This window comes from Erinaceus europaeus, chromosome 4 (genome assembly GCF_950295315.1).
Source record: "Erinaceus europaeus chromosome 4, mEriEur2.1, whole genome shotgun sequence".
NCBI lineage: Eukaryota > Metazoa > Chordata > Mammalia > Eulipotyphla > Erinaceidae > Erinaceus > Erinaceus europaeus.
This window is the reverse complement of record NC_080165.1, coordinates 33,682,330-33,693,060: the sequence shown is the minus strand read 5'-3', so window position 1 is coordinate 33,693,060 and position 10,731 is coordinate 33,682,330. Positions and strand designations below refer to the sequence as shown.

The 10,731-nt window shown below is 38.9% G+C and overlaps 1 non-coding gene across 1 annotated transcript; it reads right to left on the bottom strand.

Moving 5' to 3' along the window:
- Window positions 1-4,368: 4,368 nt before the first annotated feature.
- Window positions 4,369-4,533, bottom strand: LOC132538357 (U1 spliceosomal RNA). Its single transcript, XR_009549753.1, has one exon. It is a non-coding gene; the product is annotated as a U1 spliceosomal RNA (small nuclear RNA).
- Window positions 4,534-10,731: the final 6,198 nt, after the last annotated feature.

Sequence of the window (10,731 nt, the reverse complement as noted above, 5' to 3'; positions counted from 1 at the left end):
ATCAGGAAGTGATATCCGAATACGTATTCCAATCAACAAAAAAAGATGAGTCCAACTTAAGAGATTGCATGCATAGAAGAGTAAGCAGAAACTTGCAGGTCCTTGATCTCATGGACCTTGTAGTATAGAAGCACAGGTTACTCCAAACGACTTCATATATTTGGGTCATAAGCATCTGATGTAGCAAATGCAGGGTAAGATTTCTCTAATTATCTTTATCTGTCTAAACACAGATACTCCATAGCCTTGCATGTCTCCTTTCCTAGGAATACTCTCAAGAAAGGGTAGCTCTTCTTAAAAGAGAAAGGACAAGGAAGTGTCCCCACACCTAACTGTCACAAGCTATTTTACATCCCATTTGTTCTTTTTCTAATTTTTTTTTCATTATCTTTATTTACTGGATAGAAACAGCCAGAAACTGAGGAGGGAGAGATAGAAAAGGAGAGAGGCAGAGAGACAACAACAGTATTGCTTCACCACTTATGAAGCTTTCCCCCCTGCAGGTGGAGGATAGAGGCTTGAACCTGGGTCCTTGCATGTTATAATATGTGCACTCAACCAGGTGTGCTACCACCAAGCCCTACCATTTGTTCTGTTTAGACCCTCTTTTTTCCTCCTTAGAAATTGTACACTTAATTTTGAGGGTCTCGCCTAATACAATAGCGGTGAATTCTGTATTCTTAGTACCACTTTGAGTTTCTCACTTTCTTCTGAATATCTTCCATGAATAATGCAGTCTTCATTTATACATTAAATGTGTCTGGCTTATGTTAATCTGCCTCTCATTACAAGGACCATAGCTAAGACCTCAGAAAAAGAGATTATAAATCCAGACTTAGAACTTATATCACATACTGCCTAGAGATTTTTCTGAAACTTTGAGACTTTTTTTTTTCTGAAGCCATCAGATTTTTTTATCCCTATTTCCCAGTACCTGGAATTGGGGTTCTTAGGGCATATCCTCCTTTCCACAATTCAGATGAAGTCATTTGTGTGTTTGGTAACCACTACAGGAAGGGTTTCAGAAAGTAGATGATGTCAAGTGTTCAAGATGTATTCTGCAGTATCACAGACTTCTGCAAATCCCACAGGTTGAAAAATCAGTAAGTTTTTATTTTCTGTCCCTGACAGTCTAGGCTGGCCTTACAATCTGGTTTACAACCTGGGCTAAATCTTAAAGTTTCTTATGGCAGGCAGTTCACTGTTTCCCCTTCATTTGCTTATGGAGCTGCAGAAAGCCTTGAGCTAAGAATGTGCCCCAGAGAACAAAGACATTCTCATTTAGGTTCCTGATGGTTGACACCCCAGAGTCCAGAGGCAGCAATGAGCACTGTCCATCTAAAAATAGCCCTGATCTGCTGCCAAGTTTATGAATCATTTTCAAAGTTCTTTTCATTCAAAAAATATATATCTTTATTTATTTACTGGATAGAGACAGCCAGATATTGAAGGAGAAGGGGTGATATAGTGGGATAGGGACAGGGTGGGGATAGATAGCATAATGGCTATGCAAATTGACTTTCCTGTGTGAGGCTCCAAAGTCCCAACTTCAACCATAAGCTAGAGCTAAACAGTGCTCTGGGAGAGAGAGAGAAAGAGAGAGAGAGAGAGAGAGAGAGAGAGAGAATGAGAGAGAGAGAAAAACAGAAACAACACTAGTATCACTGCTTCACCACTCACAAAGCTTTCCCTTGCAGGTAAGGACCAGGGGCTCAGACCAGGATTTTGAACCCGGGTCCTTGCACATTGTAGCATGTGTGCTCAACCAGGTGTGCCACCACTTGCCCCCCCCCCCAAGGTTATCAAAAGCAAATCAAACCAAAGTAATCCAGCAGCACCAAATGAAAGTTTTGCTTTGAACACATGAAATGTAAATACAGTATTTGATAGGACTTAAATTATTTATTTATTTATTTATATTGGTTAGAGACTGAGAAATTGAGAGGGAAGGGGAAGCTAAGGAGAGAGAGAGAAAGAGGAAGAAGAAGAGGGGAAGGAAGCACTGCTTTACCACTCCTGAAACTTTCCCTTTGCAGGTGGGGATTCGATTGGGGCTTCAGCCCAGGTCCTTGTGCATTGTAATGTATGTGGTCAGCCAGCTGCACCACCACCTGGCCCAGAATTTTTTTTTCTGATGTGAGTCAGTTCATTTATTTATTTATTTATTTATTTATTTATTTATTTATTTATTATACATGAAGACAGAGAAACAGAGACCACAGCATGGAAGCTTTCTTTATTTTTTTTTTATTTTTATTTTTTTTAATTTTTTATTTAAGAAAGGATTAGTGAACAAAGGCATAAGGTAGGAGGGGTACAACTCCACACAATTCCCACCACCCAATCCCCATAACCCACCCTCTCCCATGATAGCCTTCCCATTCTCTAGCCCTCTGGGAGCATGGACCCAGGGTCGTTGAGGGTTGCAGAAGGTAGAGGGTCTGGCTTCTGTAATTGCTTCCCCGCTGAACATGGGCGTTGACTGGTCGGTCCATACTCCCAGTCTGCCTCTCTCTTTCCCTAGTAAGGTGTGTCTCTGGGGAATCTGAGCTCCAGGACACATTGGTGGGGTCTTCAATCCAGGGAAGCCTAGTCAGCATCCTGGTGGCATCTGGAACATGAAGACAGAGAAACATGAAGACAGAGAAACAGAGACCACAGCATGGAAGCTTTCTTTAATGCTGAGTTTCCCACTGGCAAAGCAGTGAGTTATTTCACCTGCTCTTGATTGGACTTTCAAACTGTCTTTTGGCCATGTTGGTAGCCTGCAGTTAGAAGTAAGTGAAAATTCTGTTTTCATTTACTTCATATTCATTCACTGACTTACCAATTGCAAGCCAATAACCTACTTAATCAATGTGCATTTCTAGCATGTTTCTCAGCATTGCATACCTGATTTTAACTTGCTTCAGACTTCCCTGTCCATTTACATAAGCAACCATTTAATAGTTATAATAATGGCAGACATTTAATATAACATATTTATAGAATACAGTCAGGTGCTTAATATAATATCAAATTTAAAATTACCTTTATGTTTTTCAAAATAACACTCTTTTGGGTACAGAATAAGATGTATTTAATGTTCACCAACCTGTTTCTTGTCTGCCTGTATGCGTGGTTAGCACTGTTCATCTACTTTACCATTTTTCTTCTGACTTGTTAGAACTTGGCATTTCTCCAAACGTCATCATATTTTTAAAGCTTTTAATTACAAAAACTTAATAAGACACCTGAAGTCTTTCAAGTTGGTTTCCCCACATATATAAAAAAGTATGCCATGGGCGTGGAAAATCATTTATTGCCACCATAGTCGTCACCCAGAATAGAAATGTTTATACTACAATTTCGTGTAGCGCAGCCTACTTTATGTTTTCTATCGACAAACTGTGGTAGTTTATGTGAATTTTTCAGTCACCTCAGTGAATCTATGCCAAAATCGCATTTCTCTGAAATTAAAGAGTACAAGGAACTAATTCTTTTAGAAGGAGGTAGGGAAGCATAAAATATCCACATGTTCCAGTAATCTATATAAAGGAAAACTTGAATTAAATTATGAAATTATGTGACATTTCACATGCAAAAAGAAAGCAAAGAACTATGGGATGGGAAAGGGCAAGGGATAAGAGGAGGAACTATTAGTTTAGTTAAATTCTTTTTTCTATTTCCTTCTTTAGACTATCATGAGTGGTGAATTATTTAATTTTTATTTTCACGTATCATTTTCTTTTCCTCTTTCTCCTTTTTTTTTTTAACCACTGTTTCTTTAATTTGGACCCAGCAGTGGTATGCCTTAGTTGCCAATCTGGCACCAGCTGTCCCCAAATATGGCCTTTTAGTCCCCAGAATCCTTTATTCCTTCTCTGTCCAAGAGCCACAGAAGTATGTACTCACTGTGACTTGGTGAGTTTGAAGACATTCTGGTCATTTTTTGTTGACTTTGAAGCTGAGTTTTGTTGCTTTTCCTAGTTGATTGGGGAGAGAAAAAAAGCAGTCAGTCAGAAGTCCAATAATTCTTTTAATATTTTGTTATCTAAATGCATTTATTAATGACAGAGGTAAGGAGATAGGGAGGGAGAAAGAGAAGTAAGAGAGACAGAGAACATTAGAGCATCTCTCAGGCACATGTGATGCTGAGGGATTGAAATCAGGACCTCATGATTTAGAGTCCAGTGCTTTATACACCAAGACAGCTCCAAGGCCCCCACAGTGATATTTTATATGCATCTTTGGCTTGATGAGGAAATTCAGATATCTTTTCATATGTAATTGATTATTTAAAATCTGTTACTGTTTTGTGAATTTCAAGTCCTTTTCTTTCTTCCTTCCTTCCTTTCTTTTTTTCTTTCTTTCTCTCTTTCTTTTCTTTAGGGGAGTGTACAAACTCAGTCCCCCACTACCACAAATGATGCAGTTGAGTTTCCTACATTTGGGGAAATGGCAGGGATCAGCACATCTGGAGTGCAATGGGTAAGCCTCGGCCTGGGAAAACCACCTTCGTGATCATTTTTATCTCCCCTGCCAGCTAAGTATCCTCAAGTCTTTTTCTATTGAGTTTTTTTTCCCTCTAGATTTCTAGGAACACCCCCCACCCTCACTACTTTTGGGAAGGTTTGGCAGTCTATCTTTTTTTTTTTTTTAATTACAAATATGTTCACATATTCCATTTTATTTTGACATGATTTGTGGCATCTTCTTTCTGTTACTATGCTTAAATTTCAAAAAAAAAATGTAGTTGACCTTTTTTTGCATAATCTGTGTAGACTTATTGATTTATATTTAAAATTTTGATCTATTTGGAGTATATGTGTTCACAGAGAGGGATAATTCCAATTGCATCTTTCCCAAAATGACCACCTACTTTTCAAAATATCAATTATTTAAATTCTCCTTGTGCTCCACTCATTTAAGATTCCTCTTCTACTTCTACTGTATATTGTATTGTCTTGTGTCACACATGGGTCTGATCCCGGATGTTTTATCTGTTTCCTCTCTTCTCTCTGCCTACTCCTGAGTCACCAGCACTTTTGCTGAGGAGTCTCATGAAATACTTGGTGGGTCTTCTCTTTGTTTTCACATTTTATTTTCCCCTGGTAGCCTTGCTGATTTATTTTTCATTTGAATTTTTACTGGGAATGCCGTGAATTTCTACATTAGACCGTGAACAATTGCTACCTTTATAATAAAATATTTTAGAAAGTTTATTTACTGGTCTCTCAGTAGAATTTGAAGTTTTCCCCCTTAGTATAGCTTATATATTATTTTTCTTTTTTTTTTTCCTTTTTCTTTTTTATTATTTATTTATTTTGCTGCCAGGGGCTTAGTGCTGACACCAAAAATCCACAACTCCTACTGGCCATTTTTTCTTTTTTTTTTTTTTCTTTCCATTTCATTAAATAGGTCAGAGAGAAATTGATAGAGGAAAGGGAAAGAGGGAGAGAGAGAGAGAGAGAGAGAGAGACCTTGCTTCACCGCTTGTCAAGCATCTCTGCTTCAGGTGGGAAGCAAGAACTTGGCAAAGGAACATATTTTCTCAGCTGTGGTGACAGATCCTCACCCAGTAGAGCATGTACCTTACCATGAATGAGATCTTTTGGCTTGAGCCCTGGCACCACATGGCAGCACATGAGTAATACCAGGGAATCTCTGTGGATGGTAGAGCAGTACTGAAATGTCTCTCTCCTTCTTCACCATAAAGTAAGACAATACGAAAGAAAATAAGTATATCATCCATAGGTAGAGGAAGAGGGACAGTGTGAGAAATTAATATTTAAGAATAAATCTCATGAGATAAATAATATAGGGGCTGGGCAGTGGCACATCTGGTGAAGTAGACATAATACTAATCGCAAGGACTGTGCTTTATCACAACTGAGAAAATATTTTGTTCCTTTGTCAGTTGGTGTCAAGGGAGATAGCTATCTTAATCCTTACAGTGTGAAGAGATTGTATTTTGTTTTGTTAAATATGTATTTATGATAAAAGGGAGAGAAAGCAAAGAGGACCAGAGCACTGCACCACTCTGACATATATTGGTGCTAGAGATCTGTGGCACCTGAGACTTTAGGCAGGATAATCCTGACTATCAGTGTAGAAATCAGCTTCCTTCTATCTCTGTATGTTTCTTTAGCATGGCCTGCCTGGCTTATGATATTGCAGATAGGTGCTTATATATATATTTTTTTTACAATTTGAAGACATTCTACAAAGATTAATTATCAGAATTTTCCCCTGCAACTGGGATTATTGACACATAAAATAGATTAAGTCATCATGTGCATTCTAACTAATCCCACAAGAATGAGTATATGAAGAGACAATTTATTAGATGGTGACAAATAATGAAGGACACAGAAAGGACAGTGAGTTTGCATCTATAACAGAGTCTTTAGATGAGAATTCTATCTTTTGTAGCTAAGAAGATGAATGAGTGAAAGTAGGATAGATACAAATAGCAGGGTTCATTACACAATAAGAGGATATTATGAGACAAGTGATGAAGATAGATTCTATTGCATGCCAATGATATCATGTTATTGCCTCTAATCTATCACTGTGTTAATGTTATTCTATGGAAACATTCAAAGAAATTAAACTACTCAAACCTGCAAATGGATCTGACAGCTATATGTAACACAAGAAAAATATCAAGATATTGCTGAAATATGTGTCATGCTTTAGCAAGTCATATTAGTGGTAGCTAATGTGTAGATAGCTGATGCAACATAAATGGATTAAGAAAACATAGATGAACATGCTGTCATTACTATTGCTGGCAGTAATGATTTTTATGTATTTATATTGTTATGCTAATTGGTGAGGGAATTGTACTTTAGGGTTTTCTGGCTTTAGTAGAAGCAACTCAGTTCAACATAAAAAGAACTTCAGTACTTTAGAAGGTGAAATATTTTGAGTTTTATAATATAAAGAAGAAATCAAACAGGGGCTTCACAAAAAAAGGTGGTAGCATTTTAAAAAAATTTTTTATCTTTATTTATTTGCTGGATAGACGCAGTCAGAAATTGAGAGAGAAGGTAGTGATAGAGAGGGAGAGAGACAGAGAGACACCTGCAGCCCTGCTTCACCACTTGTGCAGCTTTACCCCTGCAGTTGGGGGCCAAGGATTCGAACCTGGGTCCTTGCACACTGTAACATGTACACCCAACCAGGTGCACCACCACCTGGCCCCTAAGTGGTAGCTTTTTAACATGAACTGAACTTAGAGCAATGGACAAAAGTCAGTCAGGTTGATTATTTCAGACTGACTTACTGAGCAGAGTCAATGGTCAGTAAGTCAGTCAAAGTAAATCTTTCACAATGATAGTTCATGGAACTTTGAATATGAGTGATGCTATTCCCAGAAATACTTAATAATAATAAAAAAAACTGGTCATTAACTGTCTTATTAAGATCTGGTACCAAATATGTCCAAAGCAAAAGTGAAAAAGAACTATTTCTACTAGTATTGCCCACAAAGATTTGCTCAGAATATATAAATTATATTCAATTTAGCAGTTATCAGTCTAGTGCTCCTCACAAATATTGTCTGGAAAACTTTAATGGATCACAAGTATGTAATAATTACAAATATAAAATGAAGATAGAAAGGAAAATCCAGGCCAAGCAATTTCAAGGGAAAAATTTCCTCCTGGAAGTATATGCCGGGCTAGCTTCCTGGGCGTGAGAGAGACGACCATGGACTCATGGCTGAGTGGGACGCAGTTCAATCTTTATTGAGCGGGAATGCAGTGTGATCTATCTCTAATCACAATCCTGTCCTATACGTATATCTCCTGAGGCAGAAGTGTCAGGTCAGAAGAGGATGTATGTAGGATAGGGGGTGGGGAGAAGGAAAAAGCACTCTAACCAGTGGGGATTAAACCAGTGCAGGCAAAACAATGATTATGTGAATAGACCACAGAGGCAAGCAATGCAACAGAAGGGGTCTTAGAAGCAGAATTTAGAAGCAGACCAACAGTATGAACTCTTATTCTGACTACTAAGACATTTAAAAATCCACATTATCCTATAATTTTCTTTTTACTTTATGTAGAAAGGCATGTTTATCATGAAAGAATATGGAAGAGAATACAACCTTACCATTTATGCTGTTCTTTTATACTTTTCTGTTCTTGTTTTTATGTAGTGCCATGGATCAAAGTCAGGCTATTATGAATGCAAACTATATACTCTGTTGCTGAGACATCTCTTAACACTACAAAAGTTTATTTTGTGTGTGTGTCTTTGACTAAAATCCCCCACAGAGCTTAGATGATTAGTTAGTTCTTATATTCCTAGACTTTGGAATAGCTCCACTTGAAAAGAATCTGATGTCACAGTATACTCAGAAAAGGCATTCAACAAATCATCATTTTTTCCATGGCTTGTTAACAGCAGTTGAGATTGAAACACTGGCCATTGAGAGATCTGTGTGTTGGTGCACTAAGTATAATGCTTATGTTCCCATGTGCAAAGACCTGGGTTCAAGCTCCAGGTCTCACCCACAGAAGAGAAGCTTCACAAGCAGTGGAGCAGTGTTGCAAGTCTCTCTCTTTCTCTTTCTCTCTTTTCTTCTCAATCTCTTTTTGTCTCTATCCAATTTAACAAAGATAAATAAGTACATAAATAAATAAAACAAACACTAAGCATTGGATTATTAGATGGTCTGAGGAAAAGATACTATTTGGTGAGTTTATTTTTATTTTTATTTTTTTTAATTTTTTATTTAAGAAAGGATTAATGAACAAAAACATAAGGTAGGAGGGGTACAACTCCACACAATTCCCACCACCCAATCTCCATAACCCACCCCCTCCCATGATAGCTTTCCCATTCTCTAGCCCTCTGGGAGCATGGACTGTTGTATGCTTTACATTGGGTTGTTCTAGTTCTCCCCCGCCAAGAAAATTGGATCAGTCCTGCTAGTTTCGCGGGCCTGCTTGGCCCCGCCCCTAGGAACCCCAAGAGAGTGCTAGAGTTCCAGAGTTCGAGAGTTGGAGAGTTGCAGAGTTAGAGAGAGTGCCAGAGTTCCAGAGTTGGAGAGTTGGAGAGTTCCAGAGTTCCAGAGTTAGAGAGTGCTTGGTGCCGCCTCGGGGGAAAGAGGCAGCAGAGTTCTGTTTGGTGATTAGTTTGGTTTAGTTTATGAATCATTGTTCCTGAATAAAGAAATACAGCTTCCCTGCCCAGCCGTATGTCTCTGGTCGTCTCTGTTACCCGCCCGTGAAGCTAGCCTGGCCAGCAAGAGCCGCCGAATCTTAACAACAATGGACCCAGGGTCATTGTGGGTTGCAGAAGGTAGAAGGTCTGGCTTCTGTAATTGCTTCCCTGCTGAACATGGGCGTTGACTGGTCGGTCCATACTCCCAGTCTGCCTCAGTCTTTCCCTAGTAAGGTGTGTCTCTGGGGAAGCTGAGCTCCAGGACACATTGGTGGGGTCTTCAATCCAGGGAAGCCTGGCCAGCATCCTGGTGGCATCTGGAACCTGGTGATTGAAAAGAGAGTTAACATACGAAGCCAAACAATTTGTTGAGCAATCATGGATCCCAAGCTTGGAATAGTGGAGAGGAAGTGTTAGGGAGGTACTCACTGCAAACTCTAGTGTACTTCTGCTTTCAGGTATATATTTTGCAGTAGTTTATGGATACGTGTGAACATAAGCTCTCTCTCACAGAAACTGGTGTATATCTAGGTTATGGGACTTTGTTAGAAAGTGAACTACCTGAGATGAAATTAGAGTGTACTATAAAAGGAAAGGTCTCACCCGAGTAATGAAGCCGAAGGGTTGTCATTCCACATGTGAAGTCTCTGGACACAGTCTGAGGTGAAGCATGTTGAGGTGGCAATCGTTGCGTTGGTTAGGTTGTGATCGGCGGATGCAATATTATTTGGTTTGGATTGGGAGACGCATACGGGAAAGTGGGCCCTGTCCAAGGGTTCCAGGACTGGGGTAAGTAGGGGCTCTATAGTAGAGATGTGAGGTTCCTGCTGTCTTAGGGTTCAAAAAGACAATCGATAGTTAATGTTATCATCACATTATTTGGTAATTGGGTTAACTTTGAAAAGTCCTTTTGTTAGGGTTTGCTGTACATTATCCAGAATCTTGTATATAGCTGTGCTATTGGATGCTTCTAGGTGAGTTTATTTTTATGCACTAATCACTGAGTGAAGTTCCCATGCCCTTAGGTTATTATCTGAAAATAAGGGTAAATTGAATAAGATTATTTTCTAATATTTTTTTCCTCCTCCTTGTACACTGACTATTTCAGATATTGAAACAGAGTGAGATCATCATAGCACATGTTGGGGATTGGACCAAGGTCTCGAGCATAGTATTGCACCTACCTTCCTGTGTGAGCTGTCATTTGAACCTTTATTTAAGTCATCTTTATAGTTACTTCCAATGAAAACACTGCTTCCACCTAATTAAAAAAATGTTCTAATGAAGATATTAATCTGGGGACCTGGCAGTGGCACACCCAGTTAAGCGCACATAGTACTAAGTGCAAGGGCCTGATCAAAGATCTGGGTTCACTTCCGATCTGCAAGAAGGAAGCTTCACAAGTGTGAAGCAGATGTGCAAGTGTCATCCTTTTCCTTCCCCTGTCTATCTTCTCCCTTTCTCTCAATTTCATTCTGTCTTATCCAATAAAATGGACAAAATGATCTCCAGGAGCAGTGGATTCCTAATGCCAGTGCCAAGTCCAGGCAATAACCCTGGAGGTAAAAAAAATAA